This window comes from Pezoporus occidentalis, unplaced genomic scaffold (assembly GCF_034315485.1).
Source record: "Pezoporus occidentalis ecotype Australia unplaced genomic scaffold, CSIRO_AGI_Poc_V1 ctg131, whole genome shotgun sequence".
Lineage (NCBI taxonomy): Eukaryota > Metazoa > Chordata > Aves > Psittaciformes > Psittacidae > Pezoporus > Pezoporus occidentalis.
The window spans coordinates 1,172,383-1,198,486 of NW_026913115.1; the positions used below are offsets into that span (position 1 = coordinate 1,172,383).

The window sequence follows — 26,104 nt, forward strand, 5'->3', positions numbered from 1 at the left end:
CTGTCTTAAAAAAAAGGACATTTCAGGTGTCTTCAATAAATTATATACATTAAAAGGCAGTTGTGGTACAGATATAGCTTAGACTAGGCAAAACCAGGGATACCTTGTTTAAGTATTAGCTTAGAGTTCTGATGCATCTTCCTCATGTGTGGGTACTTGTCATCCACCTTTGCATACAGCTGAGGCTATTGACTTGGTGTTTAAGCTTCTCTACTTTGGTGAGTAGTTCATTTAGGCATGTCACTTGTGCAAGTCTAAATGAATGCATTTAAGGATGAAGAGTCAAATTCTTCACCTGCACACATTCTGACTCTCCCCAACAGCAACACTGGTACGTATTTGCTTTGCAAATAGGAGTAGGCTTGCCAGGAACTGTGCAAATGAATTTCCATGACATTCATGGCAAGAACAGAATCAGAGGATACTGTGGTATGTCTCAACTGTCTCTTGAAGCCCCTACAGAAGTTGAATGGCTTTGCTAGCTACTGAAGCTGAAGGTCCTCAGTGATAGCCTCTGACCAGGCCTGTGGCCCTACCAACTCTCCTATTCCTCCAGAGCATCTCAAACTATGTAGCATACACAAACAGCTAATCCATTTATGCAGCAGCATCTGGCTACTCCAGATTTCCAGTAAGAACAGGGTCTTTCAGTAAGATTTCAGTTTCTCTGATTTGTTAAATACCCTATGCTCTCTCCTCTGTAATTAAACGGATATTTAGATATCGTATTCCACATATCTGCATCTGTGAAAAGATATGTTTCATGTATTTTATGTCTGCCTGAATTTGTGAATTTCCTTCAATTTCTTTAGAGGATGGAAACCTTTGCTAAGGGCCTGAAACAGGCCAAATATGCTACTGTTGGTATTTCTCAGACCTCTTGCATGACCCGGCTCTTTTCTTATGTCAGTTACATATTTTTTTCTCTCTATAAAGCTGTATTAAAATTGCATACTTGAATTAATTTGCTATGGGTTGATTGTTCCTTGTATCTGTTACCTACCTTTCAAGTTCAAGGAATTTATTCAACATATTTCAAGCATCTCAGGAGACATGAAATGTCAACATTTTCAATGCAAAATTAGTTGTGTGTGCTTTTGTTTTTAGGCTTAAACTGGAGACTATAAAAGCATTTTTCAGCACCACCTTTAGGAAAATCAGGGTTATCTCAAGATGGAATCTTACAAAATTAGTGGCTACTTTAAGAGCAGATTTACTTTACTTTTAAAAACCAGCTGCAGTTTGGTACTGTTGTGTATATTATGTCAGCTTTCTTTTCCTTGAAAGACTTGACTATCCTTTTTTTTCTGCATATTCAGGATTCCCTGTGTCTGTGCTTCTCTGCATTGTCTTCCTTTTCACAGGAACAGAGTTCTGTTCATCCTGTCATATTTGTTCTGTATTAAAAACAGCATCCAGAAGTCAAAGAGCAGGTTTGAATGCAGTAGTCTAGCCAAAAATATATTGGTGTGACAGGATTTCTGTTCATAAAAAGGGAGAAGAAAAATAAATGGCAGGGGGAGGAGATGAGGGAGAAGACTGAGCTTATACATTCCCTTACGATTTTAGAAGTTGAAGAAAGGTAAACAGTCATGTTCTCATTTTTCTTGAATCTCTCTCAATTCAGGAGTATTTTGCATGTAACTGGCTGGTTATGATTGTAAATATATGTGTTTAAACATGTTTTATAATTTGAAGTTATATAGTCTGTTAACTAAAATAATACCTCTAAAGCAGCTGGTCTGTCGTAAATGACATAGCTCAGCTTTTATGTCCCCTGTTCATCAAAAGAACCAATGAAAATTTCATTCTAACTGGCAGACAAATAGCTTGAAAAATAAACTAAAGGCCGCTGATGCCAGAGCATAAGCAACACAATAATTTGCTAAAACTAATATGGCTGGCTGTAATCTGATCACATTTGGATCAATTGATTATAATCTAGATTAATTTATCATATGACTGACTCACAGTTCTGAATTCCAGGAAAATATCTACACTGGGTTTAGTGGAAAAAATAACCATATTTAGTTCAATATAGATGTTTTGCAGCCATACAGTGAGGGGAGTGTTTCCTAATAACTACACAGGAAGCTGAGAAACACGTATTAGAATAGGATATTTTGTATTGGCAGTCTTCGGCTTTTTGTATTTGAGGTTTACAAAAAGGTGATAGCTTTCCCCATATAATTTTGTATTATAATTAATTATTAGACAAGGAGGAACTTCAAATGCATTCAGAACTGAACAGAATGGAATAATTTTTGACCAGACGCTGAAAAAAAAATCTTTCTGGGCTATACTGTTAAGTATTTATTTCCTTATCCTTTCCTTCCTTTTTCCTCTTTGTTCCTTCCCTGTTCCTTGCCCATAAATGGAGGATTGTTTTAATTGTCTAAGGGAGAGGGGATTGTGAATGCTTCTGGAGTGTCAGCTTTAGTACCTAAGCCATGCTGATTTACCAAGCTTTTCCAGTTCACTGATGCAAGTGCAAGCATCGAACAGTTCATATACAGCTCTAATTCCAACTTATTTAGCAGTTATTTCTTGAATGGACTAATTTTACATATGATTAGGTTTTAATTCTTAAATCACAACATAAACTGTGTGTATTATATTACTATAAAAGTATGTTAATACAAAGGATATGATTAATTTGAACTGTGAGTTCTGTTTTTCCTGGTACACCAGTGTGCACTGTGGCTTCTGTGGGAACTCCTAGTTTGCAGCTGAAGGCAGAATTCATCCTCAAGCAAAAAAAAGTTGGTGCAGATTTTTAGGATGTGACAAGAATAACATTACAAGATATGTAACTATAGCAAGGCATAACAAGAAAATGATGTTTCTGTGAAAAGCAGACTGCATTTATTTCTGAGCTGATCCTAGTTTCTGATTCACTGTCGTGAAGGCCAAAACACAGAAATGCATATATTTGTGCGTGGGGAGGACTTGGGAATTGTCTCCTGGGTCCTGTTCCCATTTGGGTAGGTAAGAATGCGGCCAGACAATAGATCTTACTTTGCTTTTATCCATCAGCTTCTCCTCATTCACATTAGAGCACAACTATAGAAACAACCATGAACTGAGCTCATGATTAGCTCCTAGGCTTTGCAAAAGCTGTCAGTTTTTCAGAACTGGCAACTCAGTCTTAATGTGCTTGAGAAATTTAGGTCTATTACTATTTCATATCACTGTTCGTACAGAATTTGCATCAAAAATATGCCAGAATGCATCACTGTATAAATGGTAAACTACTAGTTTTCAAGAAAAGGTAAAGCAAGGACATATTATATATGGGTTTTTAATTTTTTTTAAAGTGCCACGGAGATGTTCGGTTGCCTCTTCTCTGATGTAGACATTAGACCTCTTTATCTCATAGCAAATGAGACTCCACTGTTTCTGTGAAGTTAACATGTGATAAAACTGAAGTAACATGTTAGTGAACCTCCTTCATTGTTTGGCCTTGTTCTAGATGCTGTGAAATTTAAACCAAAATGTTAATTCTGCTATCCTGAAAGGACTAGCATCTTTCCCTGTGAAAGTTTCCCTGATACAGTTGCTCAAGTTTCTTAAGGTGTAAATTGACCTCTTTTTTACTTTTTATGCATTTTGACTTGATTATTCCTTTTTGGGTGGTGTATTCTCACCACATTGTGGTTGTTGTATGTTGCTGTGATGACAGTAGTTGAAATGAGACACCCCATAATGCTTTTGTAAAGTGGCAGTAATCTGATTATCCTTCCTAAAAGTAAATATTTTCAAGCTGTTGATAGAGACTTAAGAAAGCCATGCTGATGCTCAAAAGATATGAAAATATGACTTGATAATAACTTGCTACTTGTTACAATATTGTTAACCACAATAAAATTAAAGGGAAAAAACTCACAGGAAATATATAAAGTGTATTTGGTTTTGAAATATCTGATAGGAAATCTGCTCTGATCCTGTATAAAAATAAGTATGTAATGTGCAGTTTATTTTTGCCAATAAAGGAGATATGTAGTTTTTGGAGTGTCACCCAATGAGAACGGCACTCTGTGTAATAGAATGTTTGTTTACTTGCCCATATATTCTATTTTGTCTGTCTGTTCGTTTGTCTAATAGGGATGAGTACAGTTGTGATCCCTCAGATTGCTGTATGCACTCATTGATCTCTTCATCAAATTCACTGTTTCTGATTTCTCACTTTCATTAGTTCTACTGCCCTTTATTATTGTGCAGATATATTTTAGTGTCATTGCACATTTTATTCATCTCTTCTTTGCACTTTATAATGTCATTAGATTTTTTCTTTAGAATGTTGTTTTGAAAGACTAACCTTGCAAAGTTACTTGTAATAATAGCTTGTTTAATTTCCAGTCAAATTTCCTTATAATTTTTTGTTTGTAAAATTTTGTTCAGTACTCTGTGTCTGCAGTTATCTAAACTTTTACTCTTTCACTGTATCAGTCCAGTTTATATCTTTGAAAATTCTGATGGGTGCAAATCCATGTCCTAGTAGAATCATTTTGATTTCAAAACCTGTGTTTTCTGGTTTATATGGTACTGTGGTACTTTAAAGGTTTCCATACAATATGGAGTGCTGCAGCTTATTTGTTTGCTGTGGAACTTGTAGTTGTCATTTGGGTTATATTTTCTACACTGTGCTGTTTTTAAAAATATTTGCATATTGTTTGGTTTTTTATTATTTTCATATATATATTATCTATTTTTCATATATTTTTACTGATTTCAGAGCAGTTAACCCATTTTGACACCAACCAGACTAATAATATGTATATTCAATCAATTGAAGTCCTTGAGATAAGCATTTTATTCTACCTGGGATATTAATGTAAAGTAAATTCCTTAGCATATGTGCTCCAATAAGTTTGCATCATTTTGTGTCCTTGAATAGGCGATGCTTGTAGGTGAGGGACATTAAATGTCTAGTAGTATTCAGGAATTGTCCATATTCCTGCCTTCTCCCTTTATTTTTCAAACTTTCCTACATTTACAGCTGTGCTCATATTATTATTGTATGTGCAGGGACTGAAAAAACTGTAATGGGAGAGTCTGATGTGAAATATTCTTCATACTGCTTTTCAGAGTATTATTGTGAAATGGCTTTGTTTCCTTTTACTTCTAACAGTTTAATTTCTGGTGGTTTATTAGCTTGATTTCAGAGCCAGACATCTTAAACCAAGCTGAGCCTCAAAATAGATGCAAATCATTTTACCCTTAATCTGTTAGATAATGCTCTTAATAATCATCAACATATAGAGGAAACATAGAGTAATGAAATTGGTAAGAGCTGTCTTGTATATAAAGGTGAGAACATTAGCTGAAGGTGAAGACAATCCTTCTTTCTATCCTGGTAGGACTTCCTAGTCAGATTGTAGTATGTTGTAATTTCCTTCTATGGCCGTGTTTTGGCAATGTAATGTCTTGTTTCTTATAAAATGACTAAAATGTCTACCAAATGCAAGTGCCAAGTCAAAATATGTTCTGTATTTTGGTAATTGTGAAGAAAGAACACCAGATGGTTCTGATGATGAAGTGCTTTTGGTGGGATCACCAAGTTTTAATGGATGTCAAACTCCAAAGCCTTAATTACCAACCTCTCCAGCAGCATAGTTTTTATCAGAGTGGACGAGTAATTTTCAGAAACAGGAAAGAAAGAACCATGTATTTCTTTGCATGTAGCTGAATAAAACCCACTTAGCTTCTCTATAGGAGTATCTGAAACTCAGAATACTTGGGCCTAATAGAAAGGGTGCTAAATTATGTTTCCAAAGTAGAAAAACTATAGTAGGAACAATACAGGTTTTGTTCAAGTAGGTTGATATTTTCCCAGCATGCTCGATTTTCACAGTGTGCTGTTAACGTGTAATTCTCCTACAATATGAATATATATCCTACATTTGGGTTCAGGTGTATAATGATGTGATTAATTTTCCACATCCAGTCTGAGATGGCTCAAGAGTGGTGTGTTCTTTTAGAAGATTTTCCCATGTCCAAGAATTTGGACATGCCACATTTGAAGAGAAGAAAAAAAGAAAATAGGAAGTCACACAGCACGTTTTATAACTCTTGCAGTGTTGCTTGATTTCATGAAGTCCATACAAGTTTGGATTTATTTCTTCTGTAATGTTAAAATTTGACTTTTAATATTAACACCTTCCAGCCAGCCCTATGAACAGATGAACTTCACAGCAGTAATTCGTTTGCTGTAATCACAGTGGACTATGTACATATTTGAATTAAGTGTTCTGCATAGGATTTTTTTTTTTTTTGTCTTGCATTTGTATGATATGTTTCCTAAATTCTACTGATGTTAGAGAACCTAGTGATGCTACTATTTTCTTTCAGTTTTTATACAAGGACCCTTGTCTGAAACTCTAGTTGTTATTTTCATTGAACTCATTGAAAGTTTCACTATTGACTGCGGTGTGATTATAGGGTCAGCTTGCTGAAATACATCTTGGATGAGGCATAGTTGAGATAATGAGGCCAAATATAGCCATCACTTACAGCATTCAAGTTTTTTGGCTTCTGTAGGATTGGACTGGTGCAACTGTGAAATGCTGTGAAATTTGAGTTTTATAAAATGTGAGAATCCTGCTTCTTATGTTGCCGTACAACAGTGAACAAAACCAGAAGAGCCTCAATGGGTATGTTTTTAGACCCTCAATCTGCAGAAGCCAGGTTTTAAATATTGTTGGGACTTGCTGTGGAACACAGCTGCTTCTCCAGGTAGGGACAGATATCAAGGAGAGTATCATATATGATTGACGGGAGACTGTCTTGTTGGCATTGAGCCACTTTGTGAATTTTTTTTATATAATTATCTCTTAATTTTTGTACTTGCACTTAAGCAACTGGTAATTAGTTCGTCTTAAAATCGGAGTCAGCATGCTTACAGAGAGGATTCAGCTGACTCCTGAGAGTAACATTTTTTTTTTATTACTTACAACTTTTGAATTGTTTTAGAAGTATTTTCACTGAATTTTGCAAAGCTCTGCATGGCTTAGACCGGGATTCAGCTGTCTCTGACCTTATTGAGTAGAATATTATTTCCTGATTTTCGAGGAGGGGATTTTCTGTTAAGCTGTTTCTTAATTGTACAAATGACCGCAGTACAGGGTTTCGGTATTAGAAATGTGCGTTGCTTGATCTCCCTCCTAGATCCTCAAGTTACAGTTTGAAAGTTCCACAAACTTCATGTTGGCATTCTGTACAGAGGAAAATATCATCCAACTACAGTATTTTTAAGTATTTATTTTTTTGGTAAGGTACTTCAAAATTTCATCTGGACACATATAGTTGCAAAATATATTTTTGTCATTAATATTAGTAGTGTCTTGCTTTGCAGTGTATTACCAGGTATTGATAACTCAGAGAAGTTCTGAAAATTTCTAAGAGATTCATTCCGTCACTGGGGTGGCAGAATAAAGAGCAAAATCCTAGATCCATTAAAATCATTGTTCTGCAGCAAAACAAATATAGTTGGTTTTTAACCCTGTGTTCCAAAAATAGCCATGCCTTCCTGTGAGTTCAGGGGAGTCCCTAGGGGTTGCTATATTTCTTTGAGGGACCATATTTATTCGCACCGAATAATGTGGCTGGTGGTATTTTCAAAATGCATGCCCTCTTAGAACTGTATACTTTTAAGACCCTTTGCAACCATGTACACATCACTGAGAGCAATGGGATCTTGAATAAACCTGCAACCTGCTGTACCATCCTACTGTACGGTCCTTGGTTGTATCTTACTGTCCTCATTAGTCCTTAGTTGTAAAGAAAGTGGATTAAGTTATTTGGAAGCAAAGACTAGTTAGCAAGAAAAGAACTGAAATTTTAAACATATTTGTTGGAACTCTAACCTTTTACAGTTTCTTAAATGGAGAGAAAAATAAGGATTAAAATCTTTGTCAAGTGGGAAAGATCTTCTGTGAATCTGATTTTGGTTCTTGAGAGTGGCATTAGCTAAGATTTTAAACATTTTCCTTGATTTCCTAGGAAGATTTCTTATATGTTCACTTATACATAAGTAAGTAACTTCGCACTGCATTCCAAAGGGTGCATATGCCAGAGAAAGAGGGCAGGGTCGCCTGGAAGAAAGAAAATTTCTAGCTCAAAGAAGCAAAGTATGCCTAGTTAAAGTAAAACAGAGGAATCAAAAATATTACAAAAAAAAAAACAACAACCCAACAAAACCTACATACTTTATAGCTGCCAGGGAGTAGTTATAACTTGTGTTCTAATGATTTCTGATGGATGTTGCTGCAGTGTTCACTCTGGTGTTCATTAAAAAGAAAATGGAGAAAACACCGCCCTAAAATTCCACAGCAATAGCTGCTTCATTTAGCACAAGACAGAAACATATTTGAAGCACTTCCTAAAGAACTTTCTTTTTAAAGAAATAGAAATCATTCCCTGTATATTTTTCTTTCCTCCTTCGATTCCTTTTGTTTAGTTAAACCAGTGATAAGATCTTCTAATGAGACCTGTCAGGCTGATGAGTTAATTTGATTAATGCCAACTTTTAGAGTGTATGATTTTATTTTTTTTTAGATCAGTATTCCATTTACATCTTTGAAAATATTATATGCAAAGCACCTAGTAGCTACCCCTCTAGCCATCAGCTTTTCATTGCAGCCTGTCAGTATCATGCTGAGGGCAGGTGCATATAGCCTGAGGCTCATAGATGTTGAGCCATGCTGGTAAATGCTTGGAGATACGGTTTTATATGACTGTCTAAAGAGGCTAGGAATCATTTTCAGCATGTGAAAACCAGAACTCTTTCCCCAAACTTGCCTTTAAATTTGTAGTTTGTGACAGTCTGTCCTAAAGTGCAGGGCACCTCTGACTCCAAGATCAACAGTTTACTAATATGTGATCTCTATACACAGTACAAAACCCAGGCTATGAATGTAAGGCTTACCTTTATGGACTGGTAAGAAGTAGTGCTTTAGCATTTTAACCTGCTTGATTGTTAGTACCCATGATTGGGCTTATCATAAACTGGAGTTAAGGGTTGTTGTATCATTTATTTGATGGGCAGTATTGCCTGTAAGGATTTCTATCAATTATGAAGATATTTCAGTTCTGGTTTCAAAATACCTTGCAGAGGTGAATGTTTCAGAAGAAATAAAAAAATCAAAATCTTTAGGTGTTAGGCAACAAGAGCAAGTATTGTTCAAAATCACAATCAAGATTTTGACAGAGATGACATAGGTGAAAATGAGAAGAAATTAGGGCTTTACCTGGTTAAGTCTCCAAAACTTGAATTATCAAACTGATAACTTTACCATTGAAAGCAAATTTCTGTTTCAAGGTGTACTCTTTCCTTAATTAAACTAAATTTTTTGCTTTTTTTTTTAAGCTAATGAAGTAGTTGTGTTAGGAGAGACTGAAAGGAGTCTGAGAAATTTTTATTTTGAGGCCTTGGTATGGTAATGTGGTTCATATTGTTTCATGTGATTCATTTGTCCAGCAGGTGAGAGTTAATTATCTTCAGGACTGATCGTAGTAGATAATCACAAATAGAATGGTCCTTTGGGCAGAATACAAAGCTATATCCTTACTGGTAACACTCTGTGCCACATATTTGGGGAATGATTTTCTGACAGAGGATGCGTATGTAAGATGGGTTTCTAATTGACTCAACTGATCATTGAAGAAAGAATCTTTATTTACTTACGATTCTTCTAAAGTGGAATTAAAATGAGAGTAGTTGGACCTCCCTTTCTCTGGTTATAGTGTCAGGAGAAATGAATTTCAAAAATGAGAGCTGAGAAAAGAAGTTACCATATGAGGTCTCTAAAAAAAAAATAAAAAAATTGACTTAAGCTATAATTATTATGTAGTAAGAAAGTTTTGTCCCTCACAGAATCCAGGGAAGTGGACCTGAAGGCAGACATTCTTCAGGCCTTCTAATTGTTTTTTATGTCCTACTTAACAAGCTTTGAAATCTGATTAACACTACCTTCTATGGGAGCAAGTAGCACACATATATGTAATATTACAAAATGAATTTGTCAGAAAAAAAATGGTAATTTGTGTACAGCTGACTTAACTCCTTGCCATTTGGCTCACAACCTGCTTACATTAAATTCTAAAGGTAAGGATAGATTGCTGCATTTTTCTTTTTCTTCCTTTTTTTTTAAATTGAAACCACCAAGGGTTTTTTGGTTTGTTTTGGTTTCTTTTTGTGACATTTTTTGATTTGTTTAGGTCCACAGTAGTTGTGACAGGTTGAGTCTCCAATTTTCAGGGAATTTTCAAATGCAAGTGCTGTATGGTATATTTATGCTGAAATTTTAAATATGTTCATGTGTGCCCATGCATCAGTATTATTGTTGATACTTCTAAAATATCAGCTAGACATTTCAGCTATCTTACCATTTGTAGCTCTTGGAAATAACTGCAAAAGTGGGCTTTCACAATTAGCACTTCCCCTCCCTCTTACATAAATATCTCTTTGCTTGAGGGCTTTAGTTTCCTGTTTAAGAGGTTTCTTGTTATTCTTCCAAGCCTTGCCTATGCATATGTAGGTGTTACACTATCAAAAATTATACCAAGGAGTTTGTACCTGGTAAATGTAGCACAAGTTCAATGTAGTAGATGTTCAAGTCAAAGTCCAGTGAGAGAGCTCAATGAATATGTGTTCTAAACACTTTCCGTGTTCTGTGAGGCACAGCTTCAGACTTTGAGCAGTGTTGTACAATGACTGAAATCCTCCCACATTATTTGAGTGCTTCCAATGCCACATAATTCTTGGTGCTTTGTTAGCAAGGGAAGGACAGTAATGGAATTTGGTTTTATTTTTCATTCCAAAAAGACCATTTATTTTGCTCAGAGGAGGTTAGCAGTTGTAGATAAAATATAAAAATATAGAGATAATAGATAAGAAAATTGGAGATAAAATTAATATGTATCTGTAAATATAGATAGTTGATTTGAATCTCAGATCAGTGCAATTCCATTCTGTTGTGTAACTGAATTTCAATTTAGTACAATCCAGAGCTCATGAAGCTCATTGGAGAGACTTAACTGCATGCTAAATTACAGTTTGAATAATGTTTTATACTTTTTATACTGTCCTTTTTGGTCATATGACTGAGCTGGAAGAACTGTCTTTTAAACAAAGTAAGACAGTTCTTCAGTAAAATTACATTAAACATTGATCTGAATCTGTAAGGGCAGGGAACCTGACACATTACGTATGCCAAAGATAAAGGGAGTCAAAGACTACTAACAGTACTTTTAATTTTAAATCAATTTGTTAAGAAAAATTACCTGAGCGTGGTAGGCTAGCAGCTTCTAGTATGGGTGTTGTCCTTCTTGCATAATGCTATCATTACATAATGACATTATTATATAATAAACAAAACCATTGTTATTTTGTGTTAGAGTTGTATCCAGGGAGCCCTTGTGAGATTGTATTACAGCAGCACCCTGAGACCCTGTTAGGGTTACAAGTCCCTGTACACGTAAAGTAAGAGAATAAAGAGCTGTCATTTCAAACGGGGGAAACTAGAGTTGCAGCACAGAGATAAGAGACATAAATTGGCAAGTACTATGATGCAGGTCAATGTGAGAGCTGCCATACTGGGCAGTGAGGTTTTGTGGGGTTGATGTCCATGGTTCTGTAACAAATGTGAGTCTCTGCAGAGTGACCTTGGATGTCATTTCCAAGCCATGCTGCTTTGCTAGGTGTAGAAAGTGACTTTCCAAGTGCAGTTTGTATTTGCTGTGAAATTTGTTCTGTATCTGAGATATCCTTCTAACAGTATTACATCCTGGAAGGCTTTCTGGTATTTGGAACACCAGTCATACCTCTTAGTTCTTGTAATGCTGCAACTTTGCATTCTGGGCTTAGTTTGCCTTGTACTGCCTTCAGAGTTTGGATCATGAATGTGAATGCTGCACAATGATACCCATTTTGAAAGCTTTCTGTGGTTTCCTTAATTCAGTCAGATTGATGAGGAATGATCCAGCTCATGGCTGTAGCTTACATGAAGTTCAGAAATGTTTCTGTGTCATAGCTGTATCATGTGAGTGGCAGTGGGCTGGTGCAGGAGCTGCTGGGAAACCTGAGTCCCTTGATGTGGGAGCAGGGAGCCAGCAGTGCTTATCAGCCCACCGCGGGCCACTGAGGAGCCTTTTGCTATCACTACCCCATGAGTTATAACTGGAGTTCCACCTTCAGCCTTCCAAGCAGTGTGGTGTATGTCTTGTGGCCTGTATCTGCTTGAAAGTATGCATACAGAGCTTATCAGATCTGGAATTCTAGACCCTTCCTTTTATATGAAAGAATAAATACACATTTACATATTTCTTTCATCTGCACAGCAAACTAGGCAGTTTTGGTGTTTTCAAGTGTAATTTTAGTGGGAGATGTAATAATACATTGAAAATAGTTGTTGGACATGTTCAGCACTTTTATCATCAAAATCCTTTAGTCTTAACCTGATGCAATGCTGTGAAGCGATACAGCCCAAAGACCTTAGTTTTGTATTCTGTGCTCAGGTCCTGTAGTGATTGGATGCTTTATAGAAATGCAGGCACACAGCAGAGATATCTTCACAAGCTGCCTGTTGAAAACATAACGCAATTTTGCAAATGCATGGACCTTTACAGAAGAGATCACAAGGAGCTCTTATATAATCTAATGCTGCCAGGTAATGTGCTCCTAAAGAGTGAGATCTCTTTAGGAGAGACAGGGAACAACTGTCTTGTGAACCACCTGTCGGGTTTGGCAAAAGTGGTGATGCTTACGGAACTCCTTTTTTCAAGAGATAGTTTGCAGAAACACCACCTATTGTATGTCTACATTGACATGCTTTTTGTAGGCAGATGTGAGGTTGTTCTAAACTGGAAGTCATGTAGTTTACGTAAGTGCTAACCGTAGCTAAACTGAATTAGAGTGGGTTTGTGGCCAGTCATCTCCGAGTGTGGGCAGAGTGAGCTCATATCTGCCTGTGAAATGCTGTGGAGATGTATCCTATTTTAGGTATTTTTTGAGCCTTGTTTCTGTAATAACGACATCACTGCTTCTGGTATGTAGAACTGTAAACCATCAGTGTTGCAGAAGGAAGAAATAGTAGCTCCTTTTTGTGAATAAGGAACTAAGAAGCACAAAGAAGCTCTTCTGCTGGCGGTTGAGCAGAAAATTTATAGCAAAGGCAGTATCAGAGGACAGAGCTTTGGAGACCAATTTTAACATTGTTTGCACTGTGTTGTTATTACTTCACTGTGATGCAACGTGTTTTAAAATGAACACTTGCATAACAGGTGGTATGCTCTGATTCCTTCTTTGATAAATCATTTCTCTGCAATCTCTGTTGCAGAAATCCAAGTGAGGATCATTGCAGAGGGACTATTCTAAAATGAAAAGTATGAGGGAAACAACATTGTAGTTGGTTTGGTTGGTTTTTGTGTTGTTTTGGTTTTTTCCTCCCCTTTGCCTGGTTTTTGTTTCTTTGCTAATTCATGGAACCAAGGAGAGTAATGTTTAAGAAACAAGCCAGCAAAGGCAGTAAAATACAGTCCCCATCCATTGAAGAGTAGTGACACAAAGGGAAGATAACAGGAAACTCCTTGTCTCTTTTTTAGAAAGTTTCATGTGTAGTGGTCAATTGCTCTATTTACTTTCCTGTTTCAAAATGATCATGTATGAAGTGTTTTCCATGCGTAAACTATTCTTCATTAAATCATCTTGAAACTGCAAAAGATTTCATCATGATCAGACTGCTGTTACCTCCTTTTTGTGATTGTGTCTGGGGTTCATTAATATTTTAATTGTGAAATTTTTCACATTTCAGGGTATGAAATTGCTATGTGATTCAGGACCTAAGTGTATAGCTTAATTTCCTGTATTATTCCTTTTTCTCATTCCACATAATGCTATAATTCTGAAAATAGTTTTTTAACAGTTGTTGAATGGTACATATTTTGGTCCCAGCAGCCCACAATGATAGGCCACATTCTCAAATAATGTAACATGATGCCATGTTTTTTACTAAGTAACTGCTTCCGTTTTTTACTTGCAGGCTCCTTGATGCTCACTGATGACTGTTCACAGAAAATGCAGACTACCTGTAGAGGCTCTATCTTAGAAGAATAAGAATGTTTTAATTAAATATTTTATAGAATGACTAATATTATTTTCTTTCCTGAAAATAAAATCTCTAGGAATTATTACAGCTGATGGTGCTTGGGCAAAAAGCTATTTTGTAAGTGGCATTTGGCTACTTACAGAATTTTCTTTGGTGTATAACATTTAAGGCATACAAGATCACACAGTCATTTAGAGATGTACATAATTTGTTTTAAGTCCACCATTCTCTTGGTGTCAGTGTGAGTTTGCAAGTCAAGCAAAAGCTTAGCTTTTTGAAAAGTGAGTTATTTTGAAGGATTCTGGTTTTGAAATTGTTGGTTGATTCTGCATTATTCTTAGTCAAGTCAGTGAGAGAGGTTTAACTTTATTAACAATTCTTTTAAGCCAGGCCTGTGACTTTTTTGGTGTTTGCAGATATGACCTTGGTCTTATTTCATGTTACTTGATGTTAGGACACCTTTGCCTGTTTGAGAAAAAAAACGAACAACTCCAAACAAACAGTCAAACCCATGAAAACTACTACCATGTTTGCTTTTGAGCAAACATTTTCACTTAAGAGGTAACCTTTTTATGGTTTACTAAAATGGAATTTTTGGGACAAACAAGGAGAAAATCAACCTTTGCTATTTTCATTGAAAGTGTGTTGTCTGAACCCTTAGGTCCTTTTCTAAATCCCTGTCTTTACAGTTTCTTGTTCTCATGGCAGATAGTGTTATTTAGTTTTTTTTTTATTCTGTTTTCCAAGACTTCGTAGTCCATTCCAGTTGTTCATAGCTATTTCTGGTCAGTTAGATTGTTTTCAGCATTATACTCTGGTTGTGTTCATAGACTACTGTTATTACTGAACACTTACTTGATTGCATAAGTTTATTGAATTTATGAAGGCAGTGTGGTTGAAGTCAGTTTTGCCTGAGGTACTAAATGCAACAGTCTAGCGCAAACGAGTCCATTTAGAAAGGTCTGGTCTGTTTGAGGTTGGGGTTTTTGGTTTTTCCACCTTGACTATCTTCAGAATGGATAAGCCTTGCAGCTGATTCCCCATTTTGAGGTGTTATCTGAGCAACAAGCCTTCATTTGCTCAGGATCTCTGTTTGGCCCTCTCCCTCACTTGCACTGTTGCTGTAAGGATCAAGGCTTCACATGCACATTATTCTTCAGGATATTTTACCAAACTGAACTTTTTTCCTGATAGATTAACAGAGTGCTAGAGCTAAATTTAAAATTTTGTATATTTAACCTTTCCCCCTAATTGCTTGCCCAGAATAAAGCTTTGGTCCTTTGTTCCTAAATTCTCTACATGAGGTGGTGTGCATTAAAGTGTATTTATACTCTTTCAGATTAATTAACTGTGACCTTATGAACCACTGTCCTTGTTTAATTGGTGGCTCCAAAGCACACTAATGGCATAAATCAGCTGATAATGAGATTCAGACTTGCTTTTAAAATATATAATAACACTGCGTTGATATAGCAAATGAGATTTGTTGACTCTCTGTTGGTATTACAGGAAAGAAGACACAATTAAATGTGTACTTTCAGGATGGGGGAGGGCTTGGTTGGAATGAATAATATGCACTTCAGTGTGGGTGTATGAAATAAGGAGGATATTCTACATCAAGATAAGTTTGGTATTCTCTCCTTGTCTCTAGGCACTGTGCAGTACTGGCTGGTGCACTTTAGGATACAGAAATGTTGTGGGAAGGTGTTTCTTAAAGATTACTGGAGGCTAACAAAAATGATGATTTCATCTTAAATATAGTTACATGTTTTTAAACTGAGCTTACACCCACTGTTTTATGAACTGCAAATTAATCAGCTCCCAGAGAACAAAAAGGTTTTGACCTAAACTAGTTGCTTAGGCTCCATTACTATTTTCAGTTTAATGTTACCCATATCCATCCTCACATTTTGGAAAGAAAACAAGGACTGTGCAACAAAGTTTCTTTGTTTTCATAAGAACTAAAAATGTGCTGTATGTAGACCAAACAATAAAAATAAACTACTGAACTACCTTCTAAAGCATGGGGGTTCTGGAGAGAGGAAACCATGGATATTTAGAGGTACAAAGTGAGTCATTGTGCTAGTTAAAGGATTTTATAAGGCAAGCTCTGTGGGTTTGAGTTGCATCTGTTACCTCTCCAGCTAGAACTGAGGGATATGAAGGAAAAAGAATGTTGGATTTAATCATGCCTTATAGTGAACACATTGTACTTAGGCTAAGTTTCTGACTGGGATCTAGACTGTAGAAGAACAAGTTAGTCTCTTTCTCTATGAATTTTGCCTCAGATGGGTTTCAGTTAAATGCACCTAGGCCATATTTTACACCAGTTTAGCTGCAAAATGCTGTTAACAAAATACTTTTTAAAAATAATGAATGTTCTGTAACATTTGAAAACAAAATACCAAGCAAAACCCTCAATCAGCCAAAACCCCCCTCACAGCTGTTTTCCTTATTAAAAGATAACCATGCTTACATTTATGATACTTCTTAGAAGCCATAATGGACTGGGTTGCTATGGTGTGAGATGCAGAACAATGAAATAATTGTTTCACTTGGTATTGGCTTCCTGGAAACAAGTTCTGTGTAAATCACTTGGCTGAAAGACTGACAACAGGCTTGTGTTTTGCTTTATTTAGTTCATAGTTAAAAAGTCTAACTATTCTATAATGATAAAAAAGTAACATTTATCAGTTCTGGGTTTTCTTTTGTTTCAACTTGTTTTCCTTTTACATTTTTAGGTCAGTTTCATGAATTCAAAAGCAACTTACCAGTGATTTCTGGGAGCTGGGGCTGATTTTCTTGTGTATTTGTAAGTATTTGATGATTGTTTTTCTTGTTATGTTCATCTTTCTAATACTCTATTAACATGAAGAGCGGAAGCTGCTTTAAAATGTTGCTGTCATACCATGGTTTTAGAATGTTGCTTTTATTAAGAAATGTACCTAACTATAAACTTACAGGTTTTTTTGCTATCAACTTATGCTTCAGCTATTTGGAAGGACTTTTAAAGCAAATGCTCCATGTGTTTATTGAGGAAACACTGGGACCATGAGTATCTGCTGAACTGGGAATGTATTTTTATATATGCTGAAGAAAGCTGACCTTTATGGTTGCAGCAAAAGTGCTAAGACTGTAGTCATTTAGGCCTAGCCCAAGAGCATATTTCAGCATCTGGCCAAGTTCAAATAAAGCAAATGGGACTTGCTAGGCCTATGCATAAATGCTTTGAGAAAGAGAAAGAGAGGATCTGCAAGATAGTTATTAACACAACAAATAGAAAGCTTTCAGAATTGCTGTTTTGGATAGCCGTTTGCTTTAGTCAAGTATAATAAGGAAAATCTAATGGGACTTAGACTTGGCATGATATAAATTATTGCTATACCTCTTGCATGATATAGTATAAATGAAACCAATCTATGCAGCTTGTTCTGTTAAGTCACAAATATAGTTTATGAATAAATATTTATTCAATCATTTGTGGAAAAAGATGTTCACAAAACTACATTCATGAGGGAAAAATATGGCTGGTTCTCCTCTCAATATGGAAATATGCTCAATTTGTACTAACCCTTTCTCTTTACAAATGTTCATTTTCTTATATGGTTTTGCTATTATGTTTGCAGTTCCCTTCATTTACAGGTCAGCATATTTTTAATAAGCATTGTCAGTCAAATTTAAAGAAAATATTATCAAATAAAATAAACAATTTTTAAAAAGTATTACCACTGAAAAATAGTTCTGAGAAGGCAATGGTAAAGTGATTACTGAATTGAGAGAGGAATTTATTGTAACTCTTCCTGGCTTTGCCACTGCATGTTTTTTTCAAGCAAGCAGGCTTTCTTTGCCTTGTTTCTCTCATCTGTAAATGGAAATAGTAATATATCTATCAATACAAACAATACCTCTTTATACCTCAGTATGGAGTATACTTTCTAATCAAAGCAATGGAATAAATGCAATAGTATATTCATGGTGAACTTGTTTGTGCATATCAGGCTAATTGGGTAAGGACCTGTATGTATTGTTTAATTATTGTTAAATGTTCATGTAGTATTATAAACATATAAAGGGCTTTAGTAATTTTATTGTGGACTCCTGATATGAGCCCTGCTTTTCCTGGTTGACAGCGACAAAAAGCTGTGGTAAAAAATTGGTGTAAAAAGTACTTTGGAAACAATGTTTGGTTTTTAGGTGAATCAAGTAAGTACTTAACCTTTAATGAGAAGTGTTGACTGTTGTTACCACATTGTTAGTACAGTTGGGACACCTTACATTATTGTGACCATGAGAGCTGGGAGGTGGTTCAGCAGCCCTACCAATGAAGACATGAAAATTACTATACAAATTTTATACAGATGAATAAAATGAATCACAGTCTAGTCTTCTATAGGTATTCTCTGCAACTCAGAGTTTAGTCACACTGGCATGAATATCTGGAGAAGCTAACACTATGGTTGACTGTTCTTGTTCTCCGATTAAAGGAGTTATTTTAGTATTTAGCACAATGTATCTAGGAACATATGCAAACCTTGAGTTCACATCAACTGAAAATAAAATGTAGGATGTACAACTGACTGATTGAGTCCCATGTTTCCTCACATACCAAAACCAGGATTGAAGTATACATTCTACAGTAATACAGGTTATCTTAAGTCATCTCTATTGTACCTCTCCAAACTTGCAGATATTTTGTAGGTAGTATACATTAGTTCAACAAATACAGACTCTTACTATTCGATAACAGTAATATGAACAGTGCCATAAATTTCCACTGTGCTTTGTAGACTAATAGGGCAGGTTGTTGCCTCAAGTATCTTTCAATTTAAAGGCTTGATTTCTGCAGATACTTATTCATGTGAGGTGACTGTGGAAGCTGATGAAATCAGGATCAGGACTTGAGGCTGAACAAAAAGGCCCTGAGCAAATGAGACCATGAATGGGAGCCTTGGGGGGTTGGTATGAAAGACAAAACCTTTGCATATGTAAGGAGTTTTGAGAAGATTCAATTCTAAACATCATTTAAAAAATGCTAATGAGAAATGTATACCTTTTTCATGTTATGCTATAATATTTGGTCATGTTTTTATAGTGTGTTTGTTTGATCCATACTCCAAATAGATGGAGTGTAGGTCACTGCTCGAAAGAGACTGATCTTTGAAACTGTACATTTTTTTTTTTATATGGGAATACATCTCAGGATCAGTTAAATACTGCTATAAGTCTATACCAAAGCTGTTTCAACCAGGGGCTATAATAACTTTTTCCTCAAATTTTTTTAAGTTTTGTCATAGATGCATTCTGCTGTAACATGTAATTACTTGGATCATCCAGTTCAGACAACTTTGGATGTTTTGGTTTTTTTTTTGTCATATTTGTCTAGTTTTGTTCAGGAGAAAACAGGATTGATGATTCATACAAAAGTAAATTTCATGGAAAATGTGACATTTGTGCTTTTGTGTTATGCCCACAGTGTAATTGTCCTAACTAAAGGTTACTTTTTTTCAAGAATGTGGTCTTAACATGGTTTAATTTAATTGTTCTTCTCAAGTAGGTTTGTCCAGTAGTAAACTGCAATAGTTATTTAAAGTTACAAGTGGCAAAATAAATGTCCTCTAGTAACACAGCATTTAAAACAAATTTTGCTTCTACATCAGCAATTAGAAATACTTTTTTACTAGCAGCTTGGTTTCTGTGTAAACGTTTTATTGTGACTTGACTACAAAGTGAAAACACCGACAGAGTCCCTCCCCACTCCAAATGAGTGGTGTTAAAGATCATGAAACTTCAGTGTCTTGTGAGAGCAGCTGTTCTGTGAAAATCAAACTGCTTTATAAACAAATAGCAGCATCTTTTTTTAAGAAGGTTTAAAAACAAAAATAGAAATGCTGAGGGACACTCACATGCACACACATTACAACACAAGAAAACCGAGATTGTGAGTAAGTAAACTTTATCTTTTCAAACACTTATTCCAGTCAGCCCATCATCAGGGAGAATGCTTTGGTTCAAACTCAAGACTTGATTTTTTTTTTTTTTTTCCTCAACCTTATTTTAAAGGCAATATTTATTCTTTTTTGTTTTATTTTGGAATGGTTCTATTTAAAATGTAGAATGTGTTTATTTGCACCAGAGAGCTTCTGATTGGTGCTCTGTATTTGTACCAGCTTATTTAAAGGGAGAAAAACTATTAAATTATGATTATTTACATGATAAAGTCAAAGAAGGTGCAGCTTATTCGGAACAAGCGAAGACATATGAGGCTTTGGGACTATTTACCTTTGCGGGTTTAACTGACAACATCTAAATGTTCTACTGAATTACAGTTAATCTGTTTGGTAAAATATAGCATCTACTTTCTACAAAAGCTATATACGGAACTCACTTCTTAAAAAGTTGATCTCTATTTTTCTCTTCATAAGGTATAACTGTTCATCAGCATTTTGGTCAAGGAGGTGTTTACCACCTTATCAGTTAGCTCTTTGTAGAAAGAGCTGTTTCTTTCAAAATTCCTGTTAAGAAAGTAAAGGGATGCCTTACTAGAAGCTCTATTTGCTGCTACATCCATACTTTTCTGGCATGTATGTGCTGGAGGCATCATATTTGAAGCTTTATTTTCTTTGGATTATTTTATAAATGATGAACATAAAATCTGTTTCTAGTGGAACACTACCTTACTGGTTTTATGCAATGCTTACATGACAGTAGCACACATATTTTCTAAGAAAAAAACAAAGTTCCAGTGTATAACGTGTATAAATAAATACATAAGTAAGGCATCTGCCTGGAAGAGTTTTCTGTCTGAGAAAGGTTCTGTAAACACACATATTTTAGATGTACTTGGGAGAGTCAGATGGGTAAAAATAAAATGGAATGGGGAAGGGGCATTTCTTTACGCTTGACTAATACCTGGTGCATAGATACCCAAGCACATTTGCTAGTGTAGATCTAATAGAAGCATAGCTGCATCCATCCAGAGCTTTGTAGTTGTAACTGAAGAGAGGAAGGTGTGAAAAAAACACTGAAGGAGAGAGGAAAGTGGCTGGGACATTCATCTGCTAAGAACAGGACAGAAGTTAAATCAAACCTATGAAAAGTTCTGTTTGGTTTTCAGTATCTGAAGTTTTCTCTCCCATGCTATGCTTCTAGCAGGGATGTTTCATGGACTCCCTTGGGTGAATTGTTCACAAAGCTGTGTGGCTGTCGGAAGTCATCTAGAGACTTCTAGTTCTAGTAGAAGTAGTGTCTGTTTCAGGATGCTGGCACAGAAGCATCTGAGTTCCCATTTACCTTCTGCCTGCAGTAATCATTGTTTTGGCTGCTTCTCTGTTGACTGTACAGACTGTTTCTCGGTAGTAAGTAGATAAATTCGTAGATATACAGAATGTTCATATTGTGGAAGCCATATGCATTGTATTCATTTTAGCCACTTTTTCTTAAAGGCAAGTAGTGCACTTAAGCTACTTCTGAGAGATTTTTATGCTTAATGTAGCACAGAATTCTTCAGGTCTTTATGAAGAATGAAATGTAGAGAGAAAAACATACAAAAGAAACATACAAAACAGCAAACATACAAAATAACAGTTTTGATTCATAGAAACCTGAAGGGTTTCATGCTATTAGACTCTAGCATTTACTAACATGAGGACACCACCGAGTGTGACAGCGCTATCCAGCTAGGTTCTGACACCCTGCACAAAGGCAGAGGCCACATATGTAGTGTTTGCTTTACCTTTCGATGAGGTTCATTTAGTGAAGCTGCTGCTAGAAATGTTGTTTCAGAGGATTGTCATGCTCTGGATATAAGTGAGAATTCCTTGCTCTGCTGCTGCTCCATATGTGTGCTGGATGAGATCTATGTAATGCACTAGATCCATCTGCTGTCTAAAAAATTCTTTGCAAAAGTACTAAGCAAGAAATGTGAATGCTCAGCCAAACAATTATACATGCTGTTGCAGTTATATGCAATGCTTGGGAGAGAGGAATCTTAGCAAATATTTGTGCTAAGCTGAATTAAGAACACGGAAGCAAAGTATCTGTACATGTCCATACCTAGACAGAGTTTTATAGGTTTGCTGCAAGTGATTGGCATTTGCAGAGCCAAAATATTTTTAGAAGAAACGGTTATTCATCACAAAATGAAACCTTTGGGTCGCTTAATAACTACAATGCAGGATCTTAGAAAGGCTGTGAAGAGGATTTTCTGTAAGCTGTGCTGTGAGCAGTAAATTATAATACAGTATTTTTCATTCTATGGAAATTACACAAAGGATTTCTTATTCTGTAATATGGATGAACACGAAGAATTGATGTTGGCGTTAACTTTTCAAATCATATTACTTAAAACGGTGAGGGTTATAAAATGTCCACAGACAGCTTCATTTTCTCTCTTGTCTTCCTAATGCACATGTACCAATGGCTGTTTGATTCATTTATTGACATAAAACAGAATTGCTTAGAACTAACCACTCATTCATCATAATCACAGTTACCAGAGAGCGTGGGGTAAGAGGTTAACTGCTTGCTAGATGTATCAAGATCTTTGGTATATACCAAAGCCTCACTCGATAGAAATCTGATAATGGTCTGTTGGAGGTAAAATGGAAGTGTTAATAGCTAAATAAAAAAGTTGATAAAGACTGTACTGTAAAACACTCACATTTCTGAAGTTAATTAAAAAGAGCTGATCAAAGTGAAGCTTCCATTAAAAATGTTACTTTAAGGTATTAAAGATAGAGCATAAAGATCAATTTTAAAAATCAGTGTGTTTTCTTTTTTTTTTATGTATTTTCCATTATATTTTTTCTTCTTGGCAGTACCTTCATTAATAATTAAAATATAAATAATTTGAAAATGTTCATTTTAACTTTTAGTAGTTTATGTTCATGTACAGTGATGATGAATTGGTATTTTGGGGTATCTACATTAAGAAGACATTGAACAAAATAAATTTGAACTAACTGGGAGCAGCTTCTGTTTTTAATACATGCATGTGATGGATTCAGTACTGTGCATCATAAAATATTCAAAAATTTCACTTAATTGTATAAATACCATATTATCTTTATGAGTTTATTAGAAATTACTGTATAATCCTGGTTCTGAAACAATCTGAAAGATGCTCCCTGCGGGAGCCAAAAAGCCCCAGGGAGTAATTAATCCAACTCTCTGATGCTAAAACAAAGCAGGTTACCTGAGTTTTTGAAGTTTCATCTCTCACTTCTGCCTTCCCCAGTGAAACAGTTCACAAAATGTAAGACTTGATTCGAAGTACTTATTTTCAGTATAAAAAGTAAAGTTTGATGTAGAAAGGGAGATGATTTTCATCTGGAAACTGGCAGGAATGAGGGTCTGACTGAGACACATGGTCCTGCAGAAGATCTAAAGTAATGTAGGGCACCAGAATGAAAATGAATGACTAGCTAGCAAGTAGGCTGTGTGTATGGATTCCTACCGGCTTACTGTGAGTTTTCTACTCAAATGCTTTAATATTCAATGCATAATAGTTTTCTTTCAAAGACTTGCTGAAGTGATCATATTAAAGCTCAGGAACCTGAAGCCAAGCTTATCATGATGAAAGTGAGGTAAAAATTTAGTTCCCCAATACGTCATAACTAGCTACCTAAAACTTGAGAGGTGCTTCCACAGCAGGCTTAAGGGGTTGGAGATATGGTTATTTCAGAGTGTGTGAGAATGCCCGTTGATTCTATTTCAGTAGAAGCTTGATGAACATCAAATTAGGCTCATGATTGGCTAATCCATCAGTGGAAAGTAGGCAGCCCTTTGCATTTCAGAGACAAGTGTTCCAGAATGTACTTGGTTTATTAAACAATTCTGTGAAGTTCACTGACCTCACTTTTATTTTTCCTGTATTTCTGAGATACTTTTTAGACTTGATCACCTTAAGAGAACATGCACTATTGATTTATTTAAAGATATGATTTTATTTTTGTCTTTAGTGTTTATTTATACCATTGATACTTAATTTCATTGTTCCTTTTTACCAAGTGAATTTATAAAATCTATCGGTGAAACTAAATAGCTGAGATTTTTCTTTCTAAGATGCAATGTTCTGTTTTTTTTTCAACACTAGTTTTTATGTCATTTTGTTGCTTCTTAGTCCAGTATTTTTAAAGTATGGGTAGAAAGTCTTAATTTTATGGAACACTTCCTTCTCCAAATCATGATGCAGATTTTAATATCAATTTTTGAAAAGCCATTTACCCCACAACTGTATTGAATCTCCCCTCCCTCCCTCTCCCTCCTCTATCCACTGAAGAAGTTGTTAGAACTCTCTTCTCCTGTCTTGCTTGGATAAAATTTTATCATAGCTAGGTTATTTGCCTTTTAAAATTGATTATATATTAAGGTAGCATCCCACCCTAGCAAGTACTGTGTTCGTTAAAGCCTGACATTATATCTATGTTTGTTAAGAAGTGTGAATGGGTTTGAAAGGAATCTTTGGCCCAAAGGTTTGTTTGGTATGAACTGAGGTATATTCACTTGCCTCTGAAATATCAGGTGTTGACTGCTGCCCTCTCCAAGACTTTTCTAACCCAGTATGGAAACCTAATATATTTTTAATCTCTGTGTCTTGAAATATGATAAAGGAACAAACAAGCTCCTTTTCTGATCCTTCACAGCCCCATTCCTAGACAACCCCTGCTAGGAAGTGACTATTGCTACCATGTCTGTGTATAACTTTTCTGTAGTAAGTTAATTGTTTCGTAATCTTTTGTTCTTCATGATGATTTTTATGGACATCACTGTAACTTTTAGAGAATGATGAGGGGAACATAACCATTCTGTTACCTTTTTGCCAAATTCTTCAAAACAGCTGCAAGATCTTACTCCAGGTTCCTAGATTTGCGCATTAGATAACATTTATGCATTCTCTTCACTGGCTGATTTACTTGAATAACTATATAATTATTGAACCAAATATAATATTTTTTCTCTTCCTGTTTTATTTTTTAAACTGAATTTATAATTCTTACTGCCACAGTATTCATTAGAGATTTGATTCAGTTTGTGGAATATTCAGCAGCAAGCTATAACAAGAATCAGTGTTCTGTCTTCTGCCCTATTAAAAGCATTTAGATGGAGTTGATGCCTTCAAAGAGTGTGTTTTGGTTTTTTTTTTTTTAAGGCTACATAGATTCTTGTACTTTACCCCAGAAACATGCTAGCCTTTCTTCCTCCCCACACTCTCTTTTTAACTCCGGTGGTTTGTTTCTGTGTGTGAATAAACTCCTTCAAAACAGCTTCCCATTTGAGATGGCTGTTGTTTATGGGTTTTTCCTCACCCACCCATCTGCCATTAACTATTTGGTTACCACTTGAAATATTTCATCATCTTCATCATCAAGATTCGAACTCATTGTCCTGTGGCCATTGTTGCTTAGCAGAACACCCATGCTTGCTCTCTACACAAACTCACACAAATTAATAACTGAGTGGAACTCCTCCTCCTCTGTGCTCCAGAAGGAGCTGCTCCAAAAAGAAGCCATTTATAGTAGCAATAAGCCGCTTCTCCAAACCATGTACAGATGTGTTATTCAACCAGTTAATATTGGGGTAGTTAAAATCACCCATTATTATTTTTCTGGCAGATTTTGCCACTTCATTAATATCTTTCAACATACTGAGTTGCTTGGCTGTTCCTTCTTTTACATGGCTTATATCATATCATGCCATCACAGCATATTCTGTAGTTTTGAGTTAATTGCCCAATTAACAGTGGTATTCATGAAGTGCTAGGAAAATTCCACAACTAATGATTTGGACAATTTCAAAATAGGTTGGTATTTCATAGTTTAAAATGTCAAACATGCCAATAGCTGCAAGCTTGACTGTGCAGGCTTAGAACCCAATAGCTCAAAAATTCTGTATGACAAAAATCATAATCCAGCCCTCAGGAAAAGGTTTCCCCAATATTTCCATTTAGGAAAGTTCTACACTACCCTCATTTCTCCTTGGACTGGTGATTTGGTGGTGTA

The 26,104-nt window shown here is 35.7% G+C and overlaps 1 protein-coding gene across 4 annotated transcripts in view; it reads left to right on the plus strand.

The window, feature by feature from the left end:
* SOX6 (SRY-box transcription factor 6) overlaps positions 1-26,104 on the plus strand; it is a 374,155-nt gene that overhangs the window by 39,155 nt on the left and 308,896 nt on the right. For all 4 annotated transcript variants that reach the window (XM_062608907.1, XM_062608904.1, XM_062608903.1 and 1 more), the window contains exon 2: positions 16,847-16,917. The gene's annotated coding sequence lies outside the window, so the exon portion shown is untranslated. The remainder of the gene's footprint in view (positions 1-16,846; positions 16,918-26,104) is intronic.